At 38.5% G+C, this 27911-nt stretch overlaps 1 protein-coding gene across 3 annotated transcripts in view; it reads left to right on the top strand.

Moving 5' to 3' along the window:
• The window catches only part of NSMCE2 (NSE2 (MMS21) homolog, SMC5-SMC6 complex SUMO ligase), a 224351-nt gene that overhangs the window by 18973 nt on the left and 177467 nt on the right, over positions 1-27911 (top strand). The window lies entirely within an intron of this gene.

Here is a 27911-nt window from a genome sequence, read left to right as displayed (position 1 = left end):
CAAAACACTTCTTATGAGGTAGCCATTGGGGCCTTACTGATCTGTGTGTGTTGATTGCAGGGTTCAGGATTGTGTAAGAAGTACAATCACTAAATTATTGGAATCTAGTAGCTTGGAGCCTGAATTATTCCATATATCTAAAAATACAAAAATTGTGCTGTTTCTATCAGACCAGAAAAACTGTAGGGCTATTAGGATCACAACATTTTAAGATCAGCTCTTCCAGGAATGAGGACTAGACTGCTCATTTCCACTAGCTTTATTTCTAGTTATCCAGGTTACTCAGTTCATTTACCAGCGATAGATGCAGGCCCTGTCACAAAAGAGAAAGAAACATCTCATATTTATTATTTATTATTTATTATTCTGAGTTAGTGATCTTGATTTTGCTGTTGATAACATTTAAAAACTACTTTAAATTCTGTCAGTGGGCCAAATGAATGGGGCACAGTTTTGGGATATTAAAAAGTGTGAAATGTGTTTTCCTCTCCTATTGAATTCCTTAGTCAGAAAGTTGAGTAGTTTCCTTTTTGAGAGCTATGGAGAGGAAAGTTTGAGCTGTGGTTGGCCTCACCTCACCTCGTGTTATGGTGCACTCTCACTCCGTAAATTTCCAACCATTCCCACACCTCCAGATTTTCTTTCTTCCCCAGACTGTAAAAACCTGAAGGTTGGCTTGGTTTCTACACATGATGGAATGTGTGGAAATAATTGCTTGCTGTACTCTCCTATTTGCTAAGCTCTCCCATCCACATTGGGATGTCACTTTTTGAAATAGTAAATGAGTCATATTTTAGTTTTTAAAACAGAATACGTATAGTACCTAAATACTGCCTGGGTTTTTCTAGATGCTTGAGAATAATCTTTGTGTTGATTCTATTTTTTCTTTTCTTTTCTTTTTCTTTTTTTTTTTTTTTTTAAACCTTTGGAGCAGAGGCATGGGTTAGGTTTCAATGACCTAATAGGTATGAAAATGACTACTACAGGAAAAACCGAAGTGGAGTCACTCGATCAGATTTTAAAATTAGACTAGCACTTTATCATATATCTTTGATCATTGAAAAGAATTAAGACTAGTTTAATTCTAGGCAAAGATAACAATTCATGGCAGAAGTAGAACAGGCTTTAGGATCGTTTTTGAAACATCAGGTCCTTTTTAAAAGACATAAAAGTTTGTCTTTCCCTAAGCAGAAAGGAGCTTTTATTAGGTTGGTGATTAACAGGTGAAACCAATTTGATTATTCTAGAGAAGATTTTTTAATTATCCAGACCTATTTCTCCCTCTTTCTGTACTTTACACCGGAAACTAAATGTGTGTTCTGTATAAATGTAAAGTGTTATTTGTGTGTAGCAGCACTGTCCAATAAAAATATAATGTGAGCCGCACGCGTAATTTAAAATTTTCCACTATCCTCATTACAAAAGATAAGAAAAAAGAGGAGGAATTAATTTTAGTAATATATTATTTAATCTAATGTGTCTAAAATATTATCTCGACTTGTAGTCGTTATGAAAATTGAGTTATTTTTATACTTACGTTCTTTTCTCAGTCCGGACTAACCTCATTTCATATGCTTAATAGCTACAGTGGGAAATGGCAGAGGGCATTTCACTTTTCAGTGACTATCAGAGGACGGCAAAAAATTGTAATGGTAGTTAGATCATTTAGTTTTGCAGCTTTTTAGCCATTTTAGTGAATATTCACATTGAAACATTGAACCAGTTGGTAAAACAAGATAATACTATCTATTGATTTCTTTTCCTTTTTTTTTTTTTTTGTACTTGTCAGTCCTTTACCACTGGCATGATTGGTATTTTAGGTTTTTCCCAAAATTGTTTAACCCCCTTAAAATCACTTACTTCTCCAGAGCCTATTAATATTTGCCTCTTTTCGAAATGTCACATCCTAATTTGACTCCATACCTACAGTACTTCCATATTTTGTAACTGATGTGGTAAATTAGTTTCTTGCTAGTGTTGAGCAAGCTAGAGAGGCTAAGCCTCTTAACTTCAGCCAGAATATACTGGTTGCTGTAAACAATTAGGCCTGTCAGCAGTTGACCTTGGAAATGCTAATTTGCTTATCCCTGGGTTCTGCTTCAGGCACTGCCTTTCCCTCTGTGGGTGGGAGTTATGAACCCAGTTTGGAGAAGAACTAGAGGCCCTTGGGGCAAGCTCCAAACGGATGTGCTTCTTGCTTCACTTATGCATGTGACCAAGTTGCAAGAGGCATTCCTTGCATGAATTTCTTTGAAGACCTTTTAAAGTCGGCACTTATGCCTAGACAGAAGTTGAGAGGAAGCTTCATTGACATTTGGATCTACCTTTCCCCTGCATTCTAGCACCATCTGCCATAATGAGGTTGATTAAAAATGATTCCATTACTATTTCACTATATCCCTTGATGGGATTTTACTTATGATAACTAACCTAGCTTTCTTTTTAATCCCTCCCAGTTAATTGTTCCGTTTTTTATGGCTAAATAATATTCCACTCTTTGGATATACCACATTTTGTATATGCATTCATCAGTTGATAGACGCTGGATTGTTATTATTAATAAATTATTTTTTGGATATTATTAAGAAATGCTACTCTGAACATTTGTGTACAAATTGGAATCTCATTGTGGTTTTGATTTGCATTTCCCTAATGGACAATGATGTGAAGCTTCTTTTCATGTGCTTACTGGACATTTGTGTATCTTCTTTGGAGAAATGTCTATTCAGATCCTTTGCCCATTTTCGAATTGAGTTATTTCTATTTTTGAGTTATAAGAGTCTTTATATATTCTAGATACAAGTCCATTATCAAATATATGATTTGTAATTTTTTCCCCTTCTGTGAGTTGTCTTTTTACTTTCTTGCTAGTGTTCTTTGAAGCATAGAAGTTTTTTATTTGAGGAAGTCCAGTCATCTGTTTTTCCTTTTGTTCCCTCTGTTTTTGATGTCATACCTAAGAATCCATTGCCAAATCTGACGTCATGCAAATTTATTCCTAATTTTTTCCTAGGAGTTTTATAGCTCTAGCTATTATATTTAGATCATTTTGAATTAATTTTGTATATGGTTTGAGTTAGTGGTCCAATTTCATTCTTTTTCATGTGGCTGTGCAGTTGTCCCAGCACCATTCCTTCCCCACTGAATAGTCTTGGTACCTCCTTGTTGAAAATCAGATGACCATTGACACACAAGTTTATCTTTGGACTCTCCATTAATTTTATTCCATTGATAGAATTCTGTATGCCTATCCTTATGCCTGTACCACAATGTCTTGTAGCTGTTGCTTTGTAGTAAGTTTTGAAGTTGAGAAGTATAGTCCTCCAACTTTGCTCTTCTTTTTAAAAATTGTTTTGGGTCTTTGGGGTCTCTTGTAATTCTGTATGAATTTTAGGATCAGCCTATCAGTTTCTAAAAAGAAGCCAGCTGGGATTCTGATGAGATTGCATTTATTTAGATCTTATTTAATTTCTTTCAACAATGTTCTCAGAATATTAGTTGTACATTTCTTCTGTTAATTTATTCTAAAACATTTTATTCTTTTTGATGCAATTGTAAATGGAATTATTTTCTTAATTTCATTTTCATATTGTTCATTGCAAGTGTATAAAAATACAATTGAGTTTTGTGTTTTGAGCTTGTATCCTGCAACCTTGCTGAACTCGTGTGTGTGTGTGTGTGTGTGTGTGTGTATTTTTTTTAGTGGATTCCTTAGGATTTTCTGTATGCAAGGTCATGTCATCTGTGAATAGAGATAGTTTTATTTTTTCCTTTCCAATCTATTTGCTTTTTATTTCTGTTTCTTGCCTGGCTCTAGAACCTGCAGTAAGTTATTTACTTAATACTGAATACAAGTGGCAAGAACAGACATCCTTATCTTGTTCCTAATCTTAGGGCAGAAGCGTTCAGTCTTTCATCATTAAGTGTAATGTTCTCTGGAGAGCCCTGCAGTGTCCTTGCAGCACCCTCTATTGAGAAAGCTTAACATTACGCTCACTGTAAGGAGAAGTGCTTAAAGCAATTTCATTCATTATCACAGAGCATGTATAAAAAGATAAATTTTGAGCTGAGAGGCAATAAATTGATTAACTGGCACAGCACACAAATAAGCAAGCGGAATAAAGCTTTAAAAGTGCTGTGATAGAAACCTGTGTGCAGGAATCAATGGGGGCATCATGGAGTTAATAGTAGATTCTAGCTGAGGACCTTTAGGAGAAATTTCATGCAGAAGATGATGACAAAAGATGAATAGTGCCTCCTATAGAATGGGAGAGGGTATCTCTGAGGAAAGCAAAGGTGAGAAGTAGTCCAAAGAACTTGGTATCAAGATCTGTGATGGGTCTGGGGTTTTTACCCTACTTGGACGCTATCAAATTAGCCTGCCACAGTTTCATGGATGCTGGCGGAAGACAGGAGACTCCTAGGTAAGAGACAAAGGCCTTTCTTGTTGTACATCAAGCCATGTGAGTATTATGGTCCTGTAGGTTCACTCCCAATCCGAGTCCTTACAGGGGTGATATGGAAGAGCCCAGGGCAATACTGCGGTGGGCTTGGGTTGGAGCTGAGGAACCTTGAGCTTGGGGAACCCAGATTTTTATAATGGGCAGTAAACCTGCCTGACTTCTGCTCTGGAGGAAGACATTATCTTTATTATACTGCCCTCTGCTTTGGAGGGAGACACTATCTAGTCTTCCAAAGCTTTGTTCATTATGCAAACATCCTTGAAAAGATAGTCTGGAACAAAAGGGCAATTCATGCTTCTGCAAGATGTGCAGAGATGTGTGAGACCCATGAGGAATTGTTTCCCAATGCCTGGCAGATTCAGGGAGATACAAGTAGTTCAGATTGAAGATTATCTTCAGTTTGGGCCTTTCTAAGATTTTTACCACCATGTGTTATAGCTTTAGTACTATTACATCGAGAAGATGTAGTACATCTCACAGTATAGTAATAAGGCCTTGGTTACTGCCAGGTTCCATTCTTCTTTCCGTTTCTTCTTTCCCTTTTTTCCCTATTGGGCAGCAAAATACTTTGGTTGGCTAGGCAGAATAATTTAGGACTTTAAGCACCAGTTCTGGAATCAAGTAAACTGGGTTCAGACTCAGCTATGCTAGTTAATAACATAGTGACTTTAGGTTTTGGTTTCCTCATCTGTAAAATAGGGGATAATATTGTAAAATAGGAACTAATATCTAATGAATATTTAATTGTGTGCCCACAAACATCTCCCTTATTCCCACCTTATTTAGGGTTGATGTGAGAATTGAATAATGTGTTTAAAATGCTCTCCACAATGCTTGGCACATAACACTCACATTTTATTGGTCAATTACCTTTTTTTATTAAACACATACTAACTCTTATTTTTATGTATTTATTTATTTCTTACTATCAGCTATAGTTTTTATTCAGTCTCCAAAGAGTCCAAAGAGCTATTTTTATTAGATCTTTTTTTTTTTTTTTTAACTGAGGTGTAGTTGATTTACAATGTTGTGTTAGTTTTGGGTCAATTACTTTTTGACCAATACAAATAACAACAAAAAAATGTTTTTGTTAGTAGTTATTTGGGCCCTTTGCAGAGTAGAAAGGTGGATCCTTTGGAGCTCTTGGTTGAGATTTAGTATTGTATAAAACTAGTATTGTACAAATTTAATATTGTACAAATAGCCCTGAGTTAAAAATGCAAGTTCTCTTATCTACTAGCTGTGTAAGTTTGAACCAGTTACTTCACTTCTTTGAGCTTCCTTTTCTTTGTGTGTAAAATATGGCCAATATCTCCTTTTCACGGTTGTTCCTAGGTCAAAACAGTTTATATCCTTTGTCATGCCGGATTTACTTCCCACCTTGGCTGGTCAGCCTGTAAACACTTACTTCGACTATAAAGAGAATGAGTGAAAAAATGACTTTAAAGTATATACCTTCCTATTGGGATGGAGAATGGCACTGAGAGCGTGTGTTGAGTGAGGGCCAAACGTGTTTGTGAGGGGGAGGGGAGAGGGAGTATGGGCATTACCTTCTTAGTAGGAAAAAAGTGACATCTATGATGGTTTCGGAAGCAGAAATGTGTTCTAGTTTCAGAAAAATTAGTATGGGATTTAATTTCAAGCAAAAAGGATCAGAGCTCCTTTGGGACAGACTAAAATAGACATTTAAACCAGTTACAAAGAAAGATTATGTAATCTATTACCTAGAGGATGCAGTTTTTGTTAGTGCTCTCTACTCCCTTAGAATGGAGCCTTCCAGAGTCCTTAGATAGTTTTGGAGTTTGTTGAATTTGAAAGAATTACCCTATATCTGCCTTATCTTTCCAAAGAGCACTATGCACTTGTGTTTAGATACTTACTAGTTGGGAAGCGAAATACCAATGCTAGTCTGGTAACGAATCCTACCAGATTCACATATCAAATTCCTGTAATACCCAGAAGGCTTCTCATAGACCCAGACGGGTGTCAGAGATTACCATGCAGGTCTAAGAGATGTTTCACATGCTCAACTGTGAAGCACTTTCTTTTCTTTACTGTTTTATTTTTTGGTTAACTGATTGTATGTTCCATTAATTTACCTCTCATTCAGCTATTTAATGAATGTTTGCATTTTCACTCCAATGATATTGTTTTTGCTTCTTATCCTTACCATTCTTGGCAATATCACCGGTGGGGGAACCTCTCAAAACATAATCAAAATCCTTCACATAATCTGTCCCTCACATTTTAGTACAGTTATAGCACAAGTGGAGCAGATGACTGCTGTGTGAATAGGGATTTTAATATACTTTTGTTCTATATTTATTTAATGCTTTTAATTGGTCGCAATTGAGCACTATGGGAGTAGATTTCTCAAAAGAACCTTCAGAAAATATATTTGCCCAGGGCTTCCCTGGTGGCGCAGTGGTTGAGAATCTGCCTGCTAATGCAGGGGACACGGGTTCGAGCCCTGGTCTGGGAAGATCCCACATGCCGCGGGGCAACTGGGCCCGTGAGCCACAACTACTGAGCCTGCGCGTCTGGAGCCTGTGCGCCGCAACGGGAGGGGCCGCGATAGTGAGAGGCCCGCGCACCGCGATGAAGAGTGGCCCCCGCTTGCCACAACTAGAGAAAGCCCTCGCACAGAAACGAAGACCCAACACGGCCAAAAATAAACAAATAAAATAAATAAATAAATAAATAAAAGTAGCTATTAATAAAAAAAAATTTTTAAAAAAAAATTTAAAAAAAAAAAGAAAATATATTTGCCCAGATTTGAATTTATCAGTTAGAGTTTAACAGGTGACTGATTTAACTTCTCTTTTTCATTAAGAGTACATTTTAACTCTGGATCTGGAAAAGAAATGAGGTTTTAAGAGATAGGACAGGCACTCATACATTTATTAGAGGTATTGAGTATTTCTCATGTGCTGTATAACTGCTCTCCAATGACGGCCCCCAGCAAGTCTTCCCATCGTTGTGCTTGCATGCTATTCCTCCTATCAAGAGATGGAGCTTCCTGGGGTAATTTGTTAAGGAGCAAGCGATGAAATTGGTACCAGGAGTAGAGTTTAAACCCACGTTGGCATATGCCCTTATTGCTGTAAGACAAACTACCTTGAAACTTAATGTGTTAAAACTGTAAACTTTCTCTTGTTAATGTCTCATGATTCAGTGGGTTGACTGAACTGGGCTGGGAGGTTCTTCCACTCCATGTGAGGTCAGTTGAGATGGCAGCCATCTGGGGGCTCGACCGGGTTAGAATTTGCAAGGTGGCTCCCATAACATGGCTGGCAGTTGGTGCTGACTGTTGACCGGATGCTCAGCTGGAGTTACTGACCAGAGCCTTAGGGTTCTCCTTCATGTAGCCGCTCCACATGGTTTGGGTTTCTCCCAGCACAGTAGCCGTTCCCAGGGGAAGGAAGCAGAAGCTGCCAGACCTGTTAAGATGTGGGCTCAGAAGTTCCAGAACATCACTTCTACTGTGTCTAATTAGTCAGAGCAGTCACAGGACCAGCCTCAATTTATGGATAGAGAAAATAAACTCTACCTCTCAGTTAGGGGGTAGCATTCATGTGAGGACCAAAAGGATTAATACTTCCTGTGCTAGGTGTTGGCAGTATAGCAGTGACTAAAATAGACATGGCATTTGTGTACCGAGCAGAGGCTGGAGAGAATAGGAAAGGGCCAGAACAGGGATAGAAGGCTCTCATAAGTCAAATTAAAGAGTTTGGACTTTATCTTTCGGGCAGTGAGAAGCTATTAAAAAGTTTTTAAAATCAGAATAAGATAATTTGTATTCTGCATTAATTCTCTGGCTATAATGTGGGAAATGGCTTCCTAGGAATGAGCCTAGAGGTAGACCAACCAGTCAGGAGGCTGTTGCGGTCCCAGGCATTAGATAGTAGTGACTTGGACTAGGAAGGTGGCGTGGGGTCTGGGCAGATTCATAAGAGACAAAGGAGGGATAATTGATGAAATTCAGTGATCTACTGAATATGGAGATTAAGGGAAAGGAAGGAGTCAACAGTGATACTCAAGTTTCTGACTGAAGCATCCCCATTAAGAAAGGCCCTGTTTCCTAGCCTGGTGGCCATTATTTTGCTATTGCTGTGGGAACAACTTACCACAAACTTAGTGACTTAAAACAACACAAATTTATTATCTTACAGAGCTGGAGGTTAGAAGTCTGAAATGGGTCTCCCTGGGCTAAAATCCAGGTGTCGGAAGGGCTGTGTTCCTTAGTGGAGGCTGTAGAGGAGAGTCATTTTCTTGTCTTTTTCAGTTTCTAGAGGCTCCTCACATTCCTTCCATCTTCCAGGTTAGCAATGGCCAGTCAGGTCTTTCTCATCCCGCATCACTGTGACATTGACTCTCCTGCTTTTCTCTTTCACTAATAGGGACCCCTGTGATTATATTAGGTGCACCCAGAGTAACCCAGGATAATGTATCTCCCCATCTCAAGGTCAGTTGATTAGTAACCTTAATTCTCTCTTTGCACGTAACATACATACTGACAGGTTCTGGGGATTAGGAAATGGACATCTTTGGGGGGCTGTTATTCTGCCTCTGACAAATGGGAACTGGAAGACAAATTTTGGGGGGGAAATGAATTCAGTTTTAGACATGTCTCCAAGTGGAGATGACCAATAAGCAGTTGGTCTTTGAGTTCAAGGTAAAGGTAGGATTTGGAAATAGCCTACATGTGGGATTTGAAGCTGTGAAATACATATTTGTTTCTGAGAACATGTTAAATGAAAAGAGGGCCTGGGCCAGCATTCTGGGGGGGTTGGTGCGGACAGATGAGATTGAGGAGGAGCTACTGGAGGGTAGGAGCAAACCTAGCAGGATTTGGTTTCAAGGAGGTTGTTGTATCTTTGCCCGGAAAGGATCCTTAAACATCTTTTTTAACCTACTTCTATTACAGATCAGGAAACTGAGGCCCAGAGAGAGGAAATAACTTGTCTAAGATAGTTGAACTTGTTGACAATTTGCTTCTTGATTCCTGCTTCAGTTTGTTTGCCACACTGCAACCTGAGTCTGTTTAATCTTTTTATTTTGAAGATGGTGTTGAGAAAAGATTTCTCCTGTGTGTGTGTGTGTGTGTGTGTGTGTGTGTGTGTGTGTGTATGTGTTTTGTTGGGATTCTGAATACCAAGAGAGAAAGTTGCAGTAATAATGTTATCTAGCTAATGCCTTAATTATATGCAAGTAAATTCTTTATACCAAATAACAACAGTTAAGAATTATTTTTTTAATCATGTAGACTTTTCTCAGTGTAGCTTCACCTCTTTTGGCAGTCTCTCTTTCACCTCATTTTGTGTGTACGTGCTCACTCTCTCTAAATAAACTTTTTATTTTGGAATAATTTCAGGTTTACAAAAAGTTGCAGATAGCGCAGAGAGTTCCCATATACACTCACCCAGGTCTCCCAGTTGTTAAGATCTTACATTTCCATGGTACGTTTGTCAAAACTAAGAAACACCATTGGTACATTACTATTGACTAAACCAAATAGGAAATTCCAGACTTTCTGGATTTCACTAATGTCTTTTTTCAAGACATTGTCCAGGATCCAGTCCTGGCTATCATATTGCACTTAGTCACCATCTCCTTAGTCACTTCTTAATCTGTTTCTTTTTTTTTTTTTTTTTTTCTTTTTTTCTTGGTTTTTATAACCTTGACAATTTTGAGGAATCCTGGTTAGATTTTCTGTAGAATGTCCCTCAATTTGGGTTTGTCATGATTAGATCTGGGTTATGTGTTTTTGGCAAGAAGACCACAGAAGTCTAGTGCCCTTCTCATCACATGATACCAGGGGATACATGTCATCAACGTGATTTACTGGTGATACTGACCTTCATCACCTGGCCCCAGTAGTGTTTATCAGGTTTCTTTACTGCAAAGTTACTTTTTTTTTTTCTCCTTCTACATACTGTTTTTTAGAAGCAAGTCTAACTCTGCCCACACTCAAGCGGGGAGAGTTAAGCTCCACCTCCTAGAGGGACAAATAGCAACCTAAATTCTTTGGAATTCTTTTATAAAGAATTGTATTTTCCCTGTCCCAGCCCCCAAATCAGCTGTTTCTCCAAGGAGTTCTGGTTCCTTTTATCAGAAAATAGTATTTAGAAACTAAGATCTGGGCTCTGGGTATGCTTGTTGCTACCAGAATGTCACTGCTTCTAGGTCCTTTCAGCAGCAGAGTTAGGAAGTATATGTATGTATACTAACATATGTGTACACACATAACTGTCATTATTTCTGTATCTGTCCATCTGCATTTATATTAAAGTAACCATGTGTTCATACTGATGTCTTCAACTCTAACCTAGTACCACATGCTTAAATTGTAGTAGTCTTCTTCCCTTGTTTATCTGTAACTTCCTTCTTCAGTGTTAAGAGATCTGGTTCCCACTACCCACCACCGTTTACTTATCTGTTTACCCCAATATACATGTAAAGCTGTTTCCGAATTATTAACCCATACCTCCATGATGGACAGCTTCATCAGCTAGCATACAATGCTTATGTACAGTTCTTTTTGTCTTTAGTATTAACAGTTTTCAGTCAAAACACCATTCAAGGTTACTTGGGTCAGCTCCTTTTTCCCCCCACTTCCTTCAGTGAGCTTATTATGTCAAACATCTGTAATACAGTAAAATTCCTTTGTCATAGTCTACATTCCATCCCAGGATCCTTCTGATCCCTGATTGTTGCTTTGTTGTTGTTCTTGTTGTTTTTGTATGCATTAAGGTTTTGTGAGTTAAATTCATATAGGTTTTGACACTGCAGTCTCTGTCGGAAAATGTGTACTATACTGAAGACATGTTTGCTGACAGCATTGTTGGAAGTGTTATTCTGAGACCAGGACTACGAATGAGACCACAGTCACGTTTATAGGTCAGCAGCCAGGGTTAATGAATCTACCGAGTTCAGAGGTCAGGAATAGCCCATATATCAGGAGCCCTCAGCAGTCACAGGTTTGGAGGTGGTGGGGTTTAGAGGATTAGGCATAACTCAAATACAAGGTAAAGAGTTATGTTATGTCATTGAATCAGGACACAGATATTGGAACTTAAAGTGATGGCAAGTGGAATCTACATGAAAGGACCATATTAGGTGTATGTGGTACACAGCCAACAGGTGCAGCACTGTGGTAGCTGCAGTGAGTTCTGAAATGGAAAAAATGCTTGGAGATTGTAAGTACTTGAAGGGAGACGTTCTTTCTCTTTGAAACCCGTACAGAAATGTTTCTCAAACTGTAGTCCTCAGCAGCCTGTCTTAGAAACAACTGGGATGCTTATTCAAAATTGCAGAATTGGAGCTTCTGGAAGCAGAGCACAGGAATCTGTATTTTAAAAAAGCATCCCAAGCAATTCTGATACATCCTGAAGTTTGAGAACCTCTCCTCCTGTAGTGAGGGTGAGATGCCTTGCACAAAGTAGCTGTATACTTGTGTTTACAAAGTGAATTGCAGATGAGTTCTGATGCCTTCTGATCAGAGAGCCAACTTGGCAAGTAATGTTAATAGAAATACCTAATGCTTACTGAGTGTTCATTCTGTGCTAAGTGCTTTTAGAAGATTAGCTCATTTAATTTGTATGGAGAAGATACTATTATTATCCTCTTAACAGACGATTGATAAAATTAAGGTTTAGAAAGTTTGAATAACCTCCCCAAGATGACAAATAATTCTTAAGTGGTAGACTCAGAATTCAAACCCAGGCATTCTGCCTCCAGAGTCCATGTTGTTAATGACGTTTGAAATCTCTGCTTTTAGGAGTTCATGCCAGCCATCCCCATAGTTTCAGAGATAAATTAACCCATCTAAGAAAGAATAAGAGACTGTTAAAGTCACACTGCCATTTTGGTGCTTCAACAACTAAAAGTTTGCATGTGTTCATATTTTACTGTTCATATTCAGCTCTCAAGGAAGCGGTGTTAGAGTTATATTCCTGAATCCTGAGAAGAGGCATGTATCCTAAAACAATTTTAAAACTGTTTAAAAATACTTAAAATAATTTGACAATGTCACATGAATGTAAAAGTACAGTACATGGAGCATAAGAGTAAGATCACAGATGTATAGACTCTTAGACCTGAAATGGACTTTCAGGTCATGAACTCCCTCTTACAGTGAGGGAACTGAGACCCAGAAAGATGAAGTTATTAACTCAAAGTCTCTGAGCAAATTATCGACAGCCCCAGTTGTCCTGATTCAGTTCAAGACCATCTCCACTTTCATTCTGTTTCTTGAGTATCTTTATGAAACAATTAAAAATTTTATAACTAGAATTATTTTTCAAGTCCATTCCATTTAGATGAACCTAGTTAAAAGTTGCACAGGTGTTCACTGGGGGTGACAATTTGTGGCTGAAATTAGAAGCAAATCCAGTAAATTTGCAAGGAATGTTGGATGCAGTTGCAAAAATAGATGTGAATAAATGACTGCGATATTTAAGTAGAAAAGTTTGTTTTAAAACAAAGACTTTTGTAGAATGCATTATTTATGGGATCTTACATTCAGTTCTGGTCTTCTAGCTTAATAAAGGGCCAAAAATAATTCAGGAGTATAAAAACAGGAAAACAGCTGGCTGAGTTATAGATTTGTTGAAAACATGGATTTGAAGTAACATTTCCTTTTTTGTCTTAAAATTCTTTGAATTCAGAAAGAATCTCAGAGAAAAGCAATTTATCATTTTAACTTTAAAACATACGTTAGAACAATGCATCTCAAATTTTACCAGGCTTCAGCATCACCTGGAGGACTTGTTAAAATACAGATTGCTGGTCCCCTCCTCAGAGTTTCCAATTCAGTTGTCTGGTGTCAGACCTGAGAGTTTGCATTTCTGACAAGTTCCGGGGAGATGTTGATGCTGATGTCAGGCAACCACTCTTTGAGAACACTGAAGTCAAGAAAATGATTTACAATAAAAAGCAATCATACTCTGGTGAAGTAATTACAGACTAAAAGCTGGTCTCTTTGTTATCTGTTACATAAAAGATTTCTGTTGATTCATGTTTCTATCTTTTACTAGTAAAACCATAACGATGACACTGAGAGACATTATAATGTTATGAGGTCCCTTCTGAGTCACTATGATAAAATTAAATTATATTAAATGTGGTTTAAATTATATGGTTAAATGTACTTTTTTGCTTATATAGTTGTCTGAAAATTAGGAATCTGTGTGTTGAGTATATTAAGGGAATACTTTAGTCACTCCATATGCTCACCAACACTTGGTCTGGGTACTCTTTAGCCATTCTGTTAGATACGCAGTGGTATCTTACAGTGTTTTAATTTGCATTTCCTGGGTGACTGATACTGTTAAGTGCCTTTTCGTGTGCTTATTTGGCGTTCATCTCTGGTGAAGCGTCTATTCAAATCTTGTTTCCAGTTGTTTGGGGCTATTTTTTATTTTTTATTTTTTTTGAGTTTTGAGAGTTCTTTTTATATTCTGAATACAGTTCTTTATCAGACATATGATCTGTGATACCTTCTCCCTGTCTGAGCTCTTAACAGATTATTTTGAAGAGCAGAAGTTTTACATTTTGATGGCATCCAGTTTATCAATTTGCTGTCGTATGGATTGTGCTTTTGGTTTTGTATCTAAGAAATCTTTGCCTAACCCAAGTTCCCAAAGATTTTCTTTATAATTTTTCTAGAAGGTTTATCGTTTTACATTTTACATTTAAGTCTGTGATCCATTGTGACTAAATTTTTGTATATGGTGTAAGGTAGGGGGTATAGATCAAAGGTTCTGTTCCTGGTTTTTTTCTTTTTGCATATGATAGCCAGTTGTCCCTGCATCATTTGTTGAAAAGACTATCCTTTCTCCACTGAATTGCATTTGCTTCTTTGTCAGATCAGTTGTCCATATATGTTGTATGTTTGTATTTCTGGACTTTGTTTTATTCTATTGGTCTATCTTTATCCCAGTACCATGCTATCTGGATTACTAAAGCTTTATAACAAGTCTGGAAATTGGATAGTGTTAGTCCTCCAACTTTGTCGTTTTCAAGGTTCTTTTGGCTATTCTAGGTCCTTTGCATTTCCATATAGATTTTAGAATTAGTTTGTCAATTTCTACAAAAGGTCTGCTGAGATTTTGATTGATATTGTGTGCCCTGCAGCCTGGAAACTCCCTCAAGATAGTAAGATGGGCCAATTATAGGTCTCACCTCATATGGTTCCAATCACTCTCCTTCCTTCTTCCTTGCATAAGTCTGTTGTCTTGCAAACCACTTTTCATTTATTTTTATTTTGAATTTTTTGGGTGTTTCAGGCAGGAGAATAAATTTGGTTCCCATTATTCTGTCTTGGCCAGAAGTGGAAATACTATGGTAGACTTTTGATAAACAAGAGTAACGTCACTTGTACTTGAGAATTTGTTAACAACATGGGAAAAGGATTAGAGGGGAAAAGATATTGGAAAAGGAAATCATTAAGGAAGCAAACCAATAATATGAGAAAGAAACAATAAAGATTGAAATTAAGGCAGCTGTAGTTGGAAAGGAGATAATAGTTGACTTGAGCAGGCAGAATTGGTCTAACTAGGGAACTAGTTAAATGTATTATGTGCTAAAGAGAGGAGTCAAGATGACTTCAGGGATTAGGTCTTGTATATGGTTTATTTGTGTTTGGATGCAGAGACTGAGTGCCTGTATGTGGGATGTGATTGATTGGACCCTCCCATTTTATAAATACTACTGCAGTGTTCCAGAGCCACTGAGTTACTCATTTAATATTAATAGTTCTTTATTTCTTACTTTGCAGTTCACTGTAATTGTCATCCAGAAACCGATACATTAGTGGGAGATACTTCCCATTACAGAAGTAGTTTACTTCATCCAGCAAAGAGTTCTCTGAGTCATTTCTAGTCAGTTTAGGTGTTTATAGATTATTATTTCTTTGATAAAGAGGCTTTTTTTTGAACTCTTGAATTTTATTTATTTTTTATACAGCAGGTTCTTATTAGTTATCCATTTTATACACATCAGTGTATACATGTCAATCCCAATCTCCCAATTCATCCCACCACCACCACTCCCGCCACTTTCCCCACTTGGGGTCCATACGTTTGTTCTCTACATCTGTAGGCTTTTAAAGAAGGCAAGACAGAAACAGTATTTGGAGTCACTACTGATTTAAGTCAGGCAAAGTGAAAATAAAACATCTTAGAAATGATGAGATAAGTAATGAGAAAAATAAGAATGACCTTATAAAATCTCTGAGACATCTTGTCAGGATCTTGTACTACGCGGAGGTACAAACATAAGGAAAAATGCTGATTAGATGGGACAGTTACTATAATGCTTGTAGTAAATTGTGATAGACTTATTTCTGGAGCTGTCAGTGATTTAAGATTGATTTGCCATTGTTTTCATGAAATCAGATATATGTTACTTCCCCAAAATAATTAACATAGAAATTATCCTCCAACAGATAGGAATGTGGAATACAGTTCCCTCCTTTTGTGATTGTGGCCCTTCCACTCTTAAAGAAATGTTTCTCAGAACAAAATACTTCTCATTTAGACCGTTAGGTAAATGACAGAGATGACAGTCCCTGTCACCATAGGTCTTATGATCTAATAAACTTCTTATCATATCTCCTTGAACTTAAATTTATAGTTTTTGAGGACTTAATTTCTGTTTAATTAAAGTGTTCCTTAATTAACTTTCTATTTTGAAGTAGGCTGACCCCATTTGTAATTTTTTTCTTGGTTTAAATTTATTTGAAATGAGTACGGTGATATGCTGGTCTAAGGTAGTTGCTATTCATTAACCTTATTTTGAGTAGCCATCTCATTTTATGAACTTACTTGATGGTTTTGTTCTTGATCATCCTAGTTTCTCTCCACTCCCCCATCCCCTGTTTTGTTGTTGTTGTTTGGTTTTGTTTGTTTGTTTGTTTGTTTTTGACCAGAGCGACTGCCCTGATACAGTAGGGATGCTTTCTGCATAGATCTTAGGAAGGCATTCGGCAAAGTCTTATGACATGGAAATGGGTTATGCCAAAAGGATGATGATTACTGATGATAACTGCAGTTAGGGGAATGGACTCTGTTATTTAATCGACCTTGATTTGCATCTTCCCTCTGCAGCTTGTTATTTGTATGATGTTGCTTCAAGGTACTTAACCTCTCTGAGCCCATTTTTTTCTTCCATCAAAGGAATGACAGTGTCTTATCCACAGTTATTGCAAGGATTGAATGAAATGATGCATGTAAATTGCTTAGCATAATGTCTGACACATAGTAAATGCTCAGTAAATGTTAGCTATTATTTTATTTAACTTCTTGGAAAAAAAACTAAGGTAAGGTTGTCAAATTTATGGATCACAGAAAATAGGGGAGGCTACCTGATATTTAGATGACATTTTGAAATTCAGAAAGACCTCCGCCTCCTGAATAAAATGGAGTAACAGCTTTCAGAAACATGAAATTTGACAATCTTAAGTTTTGAATCTTAAATTGAAAAATTCAATGGTACTAATATAGGAAGGGAGAGGTCCAGCTTAATAGCAGTTCCTGTTGAGTGTTTTGTTTTGTTTTGTTTTGTTTTTAATTGACAAGGTCAACCCAGGATCAGAGTGGTACACATGTAATAATAGTATTATCATAGTCTTAATTGGTTAGCCTGTGGCTGTAATTATTGTTTTTTTATTCTGGAATCCATCTTTAAAAAGGGACACTGGTACATGAAGCATGTTTAAATGAAGGCAGGAACTTGAAGGAACTTGATGATCATTATTCTGATGAAGCAAAGACTCGCAGAGTAGGAGATGTTTAATAGCCACCTTCAATAGTCCTTCATATCTTTGAAGGGCTGTGAGCTGGAAAAGTTGACTGTGTGGCCCAGCAGGTGGCTCTTCTGTAGCTCTGGAGTTGAGGGTGGGGGTTCAAGTTCTACTGACATTGAGGCATGACTTCAGTGGCATCACTTAACTTCTCTGAGCCTCAATTTCCTCAACCGTATAAAACAGAAAGTAAAATAACTACACGGAGGTTATGAGGTGTAAATGAGTGAATATGTGTGAAAGAGCAATTCAGATTTATTGTTGTCATTGCCTAGAATTATTCTAGGGAGGCCCTGAATCAGCCCTCTCTTTGGACCAACTCTAATAATTAGAACCGCTCAGCAGAGGAATAAGCTTTCCCATAATACCAAGAGCCAAACAAAGGCCACATAGTTATATCGGGGCTTTTTAGAAATTTTTGTGTAGAGTGGAAATTTGTAAGAGTTCCTTGAGGGAAGATACAGTGTTTATCTTGTTCACTGCTCTCTCCAGGGCACCCAACACAGCGCCAGGCACATGATCTGTGTTTCGTAGGTATTTGTTCAATGAGTGAATGGAAGTTCCCCCATTAACACTCATATTGTATTCTTTGTTTAGCATTACTCTTTTCTTGTATTTAATATGTTTGTGTTCTTTTCCCAGAAGTTTTTGTTTGTCTTTATGTTATTTTAGAATGGCTATTTTGACACTAAACTGAAGCAGCCACTCATGGTTCTTTCTATTCAGGCACGTTTACTGGCGACTAGGGCACAGGGAGAATACTGATATGATTTTCAATGTCAGGCATTGTGAGATTTGTCTTTCTCCAAGTATGGCCATTTTAAGTTTCTTATTTCTCTGCTTCTGTAAGTATCTTAATTTCTGTAGACCTTTTTAAGAGAGGATGCCTTATACATAGAATATTTCCATGGGATTGCATTCCCAAGCACCTCATAACAATGATTGTCTCTAGGGAGAGAATTTGGGGATTGGAGACACCACATTATTGTTCTGTTTGAATTTTTCAACCATGTGCTTAATTACTTTCTTAACTATATGCTCTATTACTTTGCAAAAGTGAGGTGACTCGATGACTCCATAATTCAATAGATACTGGACCATTTGAATAAGCTTTTCAGAGAATTTACGCTTATATCTCTTTGCTAAGTTTTTCATTGGGCAGTTTGTCTTTTTCTTGCCCCACTGTGTTTTTTATTTTTTATTTTTTTTAATAGATACTAGCTTAAGTGAAATAGAAGGTTTGTATTGGGAAATATTGCAAAGTACATATAGTTAACAGTAAAATAGCCTTCTTTTATGTAGGGTCCACTATGTTTAAGACATCCTGTTGGGTGCTTTACCTACATTCTCATTTAATGTGTTCAGTGTTCACATGAGGTTTAAGCCTCACTTCCTTTGGTCTTTGCTGCCATAAATTCATGCCAGAGCTTTGATGTTGAACCAGAAGTCAAAGCCAGGCTTTGTTTCTTAAGCCTCCTGGGCCTTCAGCCCTCCCACTGTAACTAAAACTTGGGCATAGTCAAGGATTTGAAAACCAGAGAGAAATGGTTGTCATTGAAATTAAATATGTTGGCTGGGATGCTGCTGTAAATACTGCTTGCTGCCTTGAATTCACTGTTTCTTTCCCGTCTGCCAGGGATTAGATAGGAACAAATGGACAGGAAAGGTATAGAAAAAGGATTTAAATCATGTAAAAGACAGACATGACCTTGAAGATCCGAGGGGCTTATAATAGCTAGCCAAAAGAGGTCTGTGGATATGTTTTACAATGATACATGCCCATAGCCTGAGATTCGTAGTGCTTTTGGTGACTGGTAGAGACTAGATTGTATCCAGAGATTGAGTTCTAAGTTTAATTCTTCATAGAATTTACTTCAATCAATATTTCGAGTTATACCTTTACCATGGTGGTTTATAGAATATTAACTACACATTCTAAGGAAATATCTATCTATATAATGAAAGATGGTCTCCATTGCTTTGGGGTAGAATTATTTAAGTCAGTCAGTCAGTCTCTCCTTCACTTTCTCTCACTCTTAAAAGAAGGTAATGTTTAGGAGAATTTCTTTAGCCAGAGAACCGATTATTCATTACTCCATGACTTTTGCATGAAGTGCGTTTTACTTATTTCTATGCAGTAGTTCAGACACTACTGCACATGCCTTCCATGCTTCAGGCCAGACCTGAGGGCAGTTCCTGAGTCTACCATTTATTAACCGTGTGACTTGGGACAAATGATTTAGCCCTAGTGAGCATCAGTTTCCTTATCTTGAAATGATGTTTACTAATACCGACTTCACACTGTTGTGACAAAGGATGAGTAGTGTGTTCATAGTGCCTGGGACGTAGTCAGTGTTCAGTGAAGATTTAATCTATGCCTTCTCTGTTCATCCCCAGGGTTTTTGTTTGACCGTTTAAACTGTAAATCAGCCTAGGTGGAGAGGACCGAGGGCATTTATTTAGACTCTGCACAAGCCAGTAAACATCTGATGCACGCTACCCTTCCAGACACATTCACCCCCTCACTTGTTAAACCTGTTAAACCCTCTGTGGGCAGGCTTAGCTGCTCCTTCTCGCTTCTAAGCATTTTCCCCTCTGCCTGGCCTGTAGTAAGTGCTCAGTAAGCATTTGCTAGGTAAGTGAGTTTCTGGACAGTAGTGTGTGGGTGGGTAGGATAGCGGATTGTTGACAAAGCTTCTCATAGAGCGTTGCAGTCTTGTGAGTTTAACTTCATCCTTTGGTCTCTATTTAGTAGAAACAGCTGAGAGAGTTAAAGAGATGATCTTCACTTGATTCTTTTTGGTTCTAAGGGCAAAGTGCTTTCAGCATTTAGACTAACTACATTTGCAGAGTAGTTATCCATTCTGTAATAATTATAATGGCAGATAATATTTTGTCAGTGCATACTGTGGCCCAGGCCCTGTGCTGATCATTTTAGCTACATTTTCTCACTTAGTCATGTTGTGAGTTAGATACTGTTATTGCACCCATTATACAGAAGAGGAAACTGAGACTCAAAGTTGCGTGCCAAAGACTACACAGCTAGCAAGTAACATAACCTAGATTTGAATGTAAATGGACTCCAGAGCTGGCTTTTTGAGTTACTGTATTATACAACTTCCCTCTTCTGTATGACTATGATAAGAAAATTGTATAGGGGGGTAAAGATGATTATAAAGGTCAATATTTCACAAAGATTTCCCCCATATTCACTGAGCTTATAAAAGAGCCAGTTGCTTCCTAGTTTGTGTCATAAACTGTTACACTCTTCACTATTATTTCTGGTGGGAGGCAGTTATGTAATGTGGATTCAATTTTAATTTTACCACACTAATATCTGTGTGGAGGAATAATGGTGACTAAAGTACAGAGTAGTGAGGAGTAAGCAAGTTTCTATTAAATATTGCTCAAGCAGTGAATAAGTCATTAAATTTGACTTCTGATGAATATATAATGATTGCTTAATACTAGGCTGCCAGGAAAAACATACACACACCCACTTATAGAGGAAGGTGTGTGTGTGATATATGTTGCTTGAGATAGTTGGAGCTATATTTTAAAAGAAGAAGGGGTTTTTTTCCACAGAGGGAGGGAGAGGCAATATGGTTTATACTGCCATTTATTTGAGTTCATCCAAAAAGAAGAAATTTCTTGCTTACAAAATATAGAAGAATCAAGTTTTAATTTGAAGAGTTTAGGAAATACTTATTCCCTGTTTCAGAAAGTAAAAATCTCCCTGTGTGCCACCTATTCTAGGAAATTTAAAACATAAATCAGGCGATTTCTGGCCTCCTCTCCTTCCTTCCTCCTTTCCAAAACGGACACAGGTACTTTATGGCACTGAGAATTTATCAGATCCTTCTGAGTGTGTGATTCATGTGGAATTGGAGTCATAACCCCTGAAGAACACTAAATGACTGCTTTGTGTGAAAGGTTTGGTATATTACTAATAAAATGCATGGTGTTGAATTTATTCAGCTATATATAATTGGTATTGTTCCTGTTCAGACATGCCTATACATGACTTTGTAGAATAAAAAACACCTGCTTCTGCGGTTTTTGTTTGGTTAGGACAAAATTTCAGGAAACAACTTGACCATGGGCAAAACTGCAGTTGAATCAGGGACAGAAAGTTGGAGAGGATAAGTAGGTGAAATTTGTCTTGAGGGTGTGCCGCCTGAACACATACACCTGCACACGTGTCCTCGTTATAAAGGTAAAGAGGTCTTATGGACCAAGAAGGCATGAAGCGTCTGGTCCTGTTCTGGAGCTTAGGGAGAATTCTGGAAAAGGACCCTGTGGCTGAAATCATAGGCAACAGCAGAGCAAAGGAAAAAGACATCCAGTAGTGTAGAGAGGGAGCCTAGAGATAAAGCTGGGATGGACATGCTAGGGGAAGGAGGAGGGTAGATGTCTTCATCTTCAATGTTTGTTTCACTGAAGGCAGTTCTACTGAAGACTTGAAGGACGTTGAGGGAACTTATTTGGCTCTGGGTCCTGTGTGCTCCCGGACCTGCTTCAGCTGTGCTTCCCAAACCTTAGGGCTAGGCCTCAGGGAAGAGAATTTATTTCTCTCCAGTGCATGGCTTAGGCTGCTCCTTAGGGCAGCTGTGGCTTGGGAGGGGCCTTAGAATAGTTGGTCAAGAAGCTGCATCTCTTAGTGGCATCAGTTACCTTCCATTCTTGCTGAATTGGTTGCTGGTATGGAAGGAAAGCTTGACTGGTCTGTTGACCATGCCCATCTGGACTTGGGGAAGCCAAGATAAAGAGTCTTCTATATCCCCATTTTTAAACTAGTGGCCAAGAAAGTGGCATTATGTGGAGCAAATAAGGTGGGAATAGACACTAGACAATCTTGGAACTCACCCTGGATAAACTCTCATGAGTCTGAACTGTGCTACATAAGAATTACCATATTGTTAAAGGCTTAACTACCTATTGATACCTTGTTTAGCCACAGGGGACCTGAAATTTGTCTCACCTGAGTCTGCCTACATCTGTAAAAATAGCTAGTCTCCTCCCTTCCTCTCCTCTCTGACCTCTCTCTTCTCCCTCATTTTGCCCCAGTCTTTCACTTTTGAGACAACCCGCATTGATTGCTAGTTTCCATATAATTGTTTTGCTTTCGCACGTGTTCCTGCCTCAGCCATTATCTTCCTCTCATTGAAGTCTCATGAATTTTAAGTTGAATTTGATTGCAACACTAAATCACCCATTTCTGCTTAATGTTCTTTATGTAGCAGGTACCTTTAATGCCTTATTCAACACTTCAAAATGAAAGAATAGTAATAGTTCTAATACTGCTGTTAGTGCGTTCTGACATTGAATAACAGATGACATGTCTAATGATTAGCGTGGCTGCCTAGATTGCATAATTACAGGTTTGTTTGACTTTAGGAGAATCATATGCAGGGCAACTGCATCCATTCAGATACTTCTTATGTTAGATAAATATCAGAGCACTTTAGTCTAAAAAGAGGTCCTCCTTCAGCGGTTATCATTCTTTAGTTTTCTAGGGCTTGCCAATGCACAGGAAAAAAGAAAATGAAACAGAGACCATCTTTAAAGAATGGGTTTAATTCTATGGCCCTTCCTGGTCTAAATAACACTTTGTAAGTTCTCCAGGTGCTATTAGCAGTCCATAGTGTTTGGGATAGTGCTGAGCAGGATCGCTGGGTACAGACAAGGCAGATTTGCCACGGTACTGGCGTACTTACGGAGACACTTATAATTTTTTAATATGAATCAAAGATTATCTGTGCCCTCTGGACTTAATTTGCTGGGGCAGGGGTTAGGGGGACGTATTTCAGCTAGTTAGTGAACTAACTTCTTGGAGCAGTTTCTTAATCAGAGTGCCAGATGTGTCACACCGGTCTCACCGAGTCTCCGAGCTCTCCCCAGGAGACCTCCCCACATACTTATTGGCTTGTAAATGAATGTTCAAGTGTATCACTTCGGTTCATTTGATTAACACAAACAAGGGTTGATTGTAATAAATTAATGCTCATTGAATGGCACATTGAAGAAACGAGAATATTCCTAGACTCCCAGACCCCGCTTGGCCAGGGGAGGACAGTCAAAGACACGGATAGTAGAAATGGTTTTGACACTGGGCTCCACTCAGAAGTACCTCTGCGTGTGAAGCCGTCCAGGGCTCTTCCCTTGCCCTGAAACAGTTCTCTGCTGCTGCCCTTGCGTGGCTACTACTTCCATCTCTGTTGTTGCTGGTGCTCTTGGCCTGGTACAGGTTGACTTAACAGCTGCTAGAGCTGACTTAGTTATTCTCCTAGCATTGCATTCAGTGGGTGGCTTGGTTACTTTTATAGCCCCTCCAATTAGCCTTGCTGATGGGAAAGATCACTCTCTTCACCAATGTTAAAACTTAGCAATCTTCTAAAAGGGGAAGATCATTTTCTTTTTGTTATTGCTTTCCTCTACTAAGGAATTTGGGAAAGCTTTTCCCAGACAGGGCCCGATCGCATTTGAGTGGCGTTGGCCAGTGTCCTACTTGGAACAGACCACCGGGAGCTGAGATGAAGCTCAGGGCCATGACTTTCCCCCCAGTCGTCCCCCCCACCCCAAGGGTTTGTTCCCTGGATATCCATGGAGGAGTTGGAGGTGCTGGTCCTTCTCACGTTGAAGCACCTTTTAGCGCAGGAGGCTAGTGTACATACTTTGCAGCTAGAAGGTCTGAGTTGGAGGCCTAGCTCAGCCACTCACTACCGTTGTGTCCTTGAGCAGGTTACTTCAACTGCTTGGTGTTTCGGTTTTCTCATATATAAAGTGGAGCTAAAACTACCTTTCTCTTAATGCTGCTGTGAGGTTTAATGTAAACACGGTATGCTAAGTAGTCTTGGCTCATAATAAAGTGCTTACTAATTGTTAGGTACAGCTATTATTATTATGTATATATATTTTATCATTGAAGTTACTTTTTGGCTTGCAGAGGTGTGCTACAGTAATATTTGCCTCTCTGAGATTGTCATTCTGTGAATTTTAACATCATTTTTGTAATCTCCACCTCCCCCCCCCCCCGCCCCACCACTCAGCGCTGGTGCCAACCTTTTTCCTGTGGAAAAATCACACTGAAAATAGAATAGGCAAATAAGTTTATATTACATGTCTTCTTTACATTTTAATTCAATTGAATATCAGAGGCAGGACAATTTTTAGTTTGGTGAAAGTTTAATTTTCAAATTTATTATATGATGGCCATATAAGAATATTGAAGGAAGAGTTGCTATAGTTCTTTGTTGGATCCATCATTCTTGCCCTCAAATGGATTAAAGTCTGTTTGGAAAAATGAGACAAATTCATATCAGAGAACAAGATTGTTTATGGTTCAAAGTGCCCAAGTATCAAGTATAGTTGTTAAGATAAATTAAGTGAGATCCTTCTAGGCTGGCAGAGTTTAAAAGCAGGTAGGGCCTGAGCTCAGCCCTTGAAGGGTGTGTAGGATTTGGTTGGTGTGGGTTTTTAGGAAGGGCTTTCCCTGTGAGAGTGGGAGAATTTTGGTAGTGGGGTTATATACTGTGGAATGAAGGAGCAGGGAACATCTAGCTGGTCAGTCTCTCTGCACCTCCCCAGCGCCCCAGCCACTTTTTAGTCAACAGACAACTCCCTGTTTTAGGTGTTTATCCTCTTTTCCTCCTGAGTTCCTCAGGGCTTTATTTAGCCTCTTTCATGCAACACTATGCTCTTTCCCCACCTCAGTTCTTTAGTGGAACAGGACACATTCCCTGTGCCTTCCTTTGCCTGGTATTTCTGAAACATGAACACAAATAACATACTTAGAAAGAGGCTTTATTGTAATAATAAGGGAGACAGGGGTTAACAACTGCTTGATATGGATGTTCTCATGACCTCTCTTCCAGATGCCATTGTGGGAGTCTCTTGTCTTCCGTCTCTAGTCTCTCCAAGCCCTTTTCCCCAGAAGATGAAAACACTGACTTGAGCCTGAAGTTATCTGACTGAGCATCACTTCCAGGTGTGGTGCGGTGCGGTAGGGCTCTCGGTTCTTCTCGGGAGTAGCTTCCTGCTCTCCTCTGGTGTTTTCCCTTTGTCGCCTCAGGCCGCACACTATTCATCACTTAGGTTCTTTAGCTTGTCCCAACATTCTTGGGCCCTGGAGCCTTAGCTGAGGCTGCATGTCCACAGTTGGCCTCCTCAGGCACTTCCCTTAGGCTTCATGCCATCAAATACTGACAGCCATCGCTCACGTTCTCCTTTGCAGGGAAGGTCTCCTTGGCCTTGTATTTAAAATTGTTATCTGGTTCAAGTCTTGCTGTTGTCTATGGGACCTTGATAATGAGAACCCTCATCCTGCTTACTTTGAAAACTTTAATGTCGAAGGCGTATTTCTAAGTGCTTTAAAAAATTAACTCATTTAATTCCAGAGGGAGGTTGCCAACATTATGTCAATTCCTACTGATTTAAGCCCCTGACAAATTTTTATTTCTCATACTTCAAAGACTTTTGCCACTGATAACATCCTTCAGTGAGTTTCTATTTAGGTTGAAGTTGCCACTAATTATTGTACTTTTGAAAAAGCAGTTTATGCTCTTAGTCTTTGCTCAGGTTACCAGCTTGACCCACTTTTTCAATGGTCCCAGTATCAGAATCCATTACACATGAAATATACTGATTCCACTAAGAAAAGGAAAAAAAAACCACACACACGTTGTCATTTCCTTTAACTAGATAAGGCTTGTGTGAAACCAGGGACCTATTTTTCTTTCTTTCTACTTTTTTTTTTTTAATTTTCTTTTTTTCATTATTTTAAATGGGAAAAAATCAAATTACAGGCCAACCCCAAACCCCTAACCAATTTACTGAAATGTAACTATATACAGTAAAATGCCTGTGTAAGTCACAACCCATCATTATTAGGATATAAATTGTTTAAAATTCTCTACCTGATCATCAAGCAATTAATAGGATTTTTAACAAACAGTTGTTGTATATATGGCAATAGATACATGTTGGTACCAGCAACAGCTAAGCAACATGTCTCTTTCATTGATGTTTGGACATTTTCAAACGGTCTAACAATATTATATGGAATATGACTTGAGACCTTTCTCATATACCGCTTTGTTAAAAATGTATTTAATTTGGGGAATATAAATACAAATTTTTCTTATATAAACACTGCCCCTTCCCACTCCTAAAGAAAAAAAAAAAAAGCTTATATTGAGGTATATGTATATTCTGTGAAGTCTGGGTGTTACAAGCCAAGAGATATTCTACCAGAAGCGTGTTAACCCAGAAGATATTTTATGGAGTGTGCTTATAATTGACTATTGTAAAACTAAAGCATAATTTAGAAGTCCAGGAAAATCATTTTTTAAAAGCCAAATGTAAGTGGGTTTTATATTATTTCATGACTTAGAGATGAACTGTTGTATTGTTCTTCAGAGTAGACAAGAAATACTGCCATTTGTCTGAGCTAAGTTATTTGAATGAAGAGTCTTTGAGTGTGTGCATCCCCAAATATGATTTAAGGACTCCAGTTTTATTTTCATTTCTTTCAGCTTTTTTAATGTTAACGTTTTTATTATCCTGTGTTCTCTATCTTTTCCTGATCTATTATTAAACTGTGTGTCTAGAGCTTAAAAAAAAAGTTTAAAAACACTTTGAAGAATATTATCTTGCTTTTCCAATCTACTAGTCGCTTTCTATAGTCTCCTGTTCCCTGAGGGTCTTTTAATTTTTAAATATAGTAAGTATAGTTGTTTCATGCTCTGACTGATACCTGAAACATTTGGGGATCTGTTTCTGCTGATTTTTACTCTTTTTGGCTTGTTTTCTTGTGTTTTTCCTTGTAAGGTTTTTTGTTTTGTTTTTATTTTTATTTTTTTTCCCCTGTAATCTACTCATTATCCTTAACAATCATTTGTAGGGTTATTTGAGGCCTCAGGTAGAAGTGTCTTTTCCAGAGGGGAGTACGTGTGGGTACTTTCATTGGGAGACCACCTCCCGCCAACATCAGAGCTCAGGTTCCCAGCACCACTCAGGTGAGGGGACGCAGGCTGCAGACCCAGGCTGTGGCTTGCTGATACAGTTTTTCAGAAACATGTTTGTTTTCTCTCTCTCTCTCTTCCCTTTGTTCTGCTCAGTGGCCAAGGCCAACCTCCCGGCAGCCTGGAGGAGCAGAGTGGGATTACTTCCGGTTCATCTTTATTCTGACGAGTGGGAACCCAGCTTACTGGGGGAGGGTATGCAACTTTGATGTCCTGCGTTCAGCTTCTCTTTTTTGGTTTTCCCTCATTTTGCCCTGGTTGTTTCTTACTATCTTGTGATTAAGGAGATTGCTCTTTTTCCTATTTTATCCAATCATTTTACTTATTTATTTATTTTTATAAATTTATTCATTCGTTTATTTCTGGCTGTGTTGGGTCTTAGTTGCTGCACGCAGGCTTTCTCTAGTTGCGGTGAGCGGGGGGGCTACTCTTCACTGCGGTGTGCCGGCTTCTCATTGCGGTGGCTTCTCTTGTTGCGGAGCACGGGCTCTAGGCACGTGGGCTTCAGTAGTTGTGGCACGTGGGCTCAGTAGTTGTGGCTCACAGGCTCTAGAGCGCAGGCTCAGTAGTCGTGGCGCACGGGCTTAGTTGCTCTGTGGTATGTGGGATCTTCTCCGACTA

This window comes from Balaenoptera acutorostrata, chromosome 17 (assembly GCF_949987535.1).
Source record: "Balaenoptera acutorostrata chromosome 17, mBalAcu1.1, whole genome shotgun sequence".
Classification (NCBI taxonomy): Eukaryota; Metazoa; Chordata; class Mammalia; order Artiodactyla; family Balaenopteridae; genus Balaenoptera; species Balaenoptera acutorostrata.
Note: the sequence above shows the minus strand (reverse complement) of the source record. Positions and strands in the feature narration are given on the sequence as shown.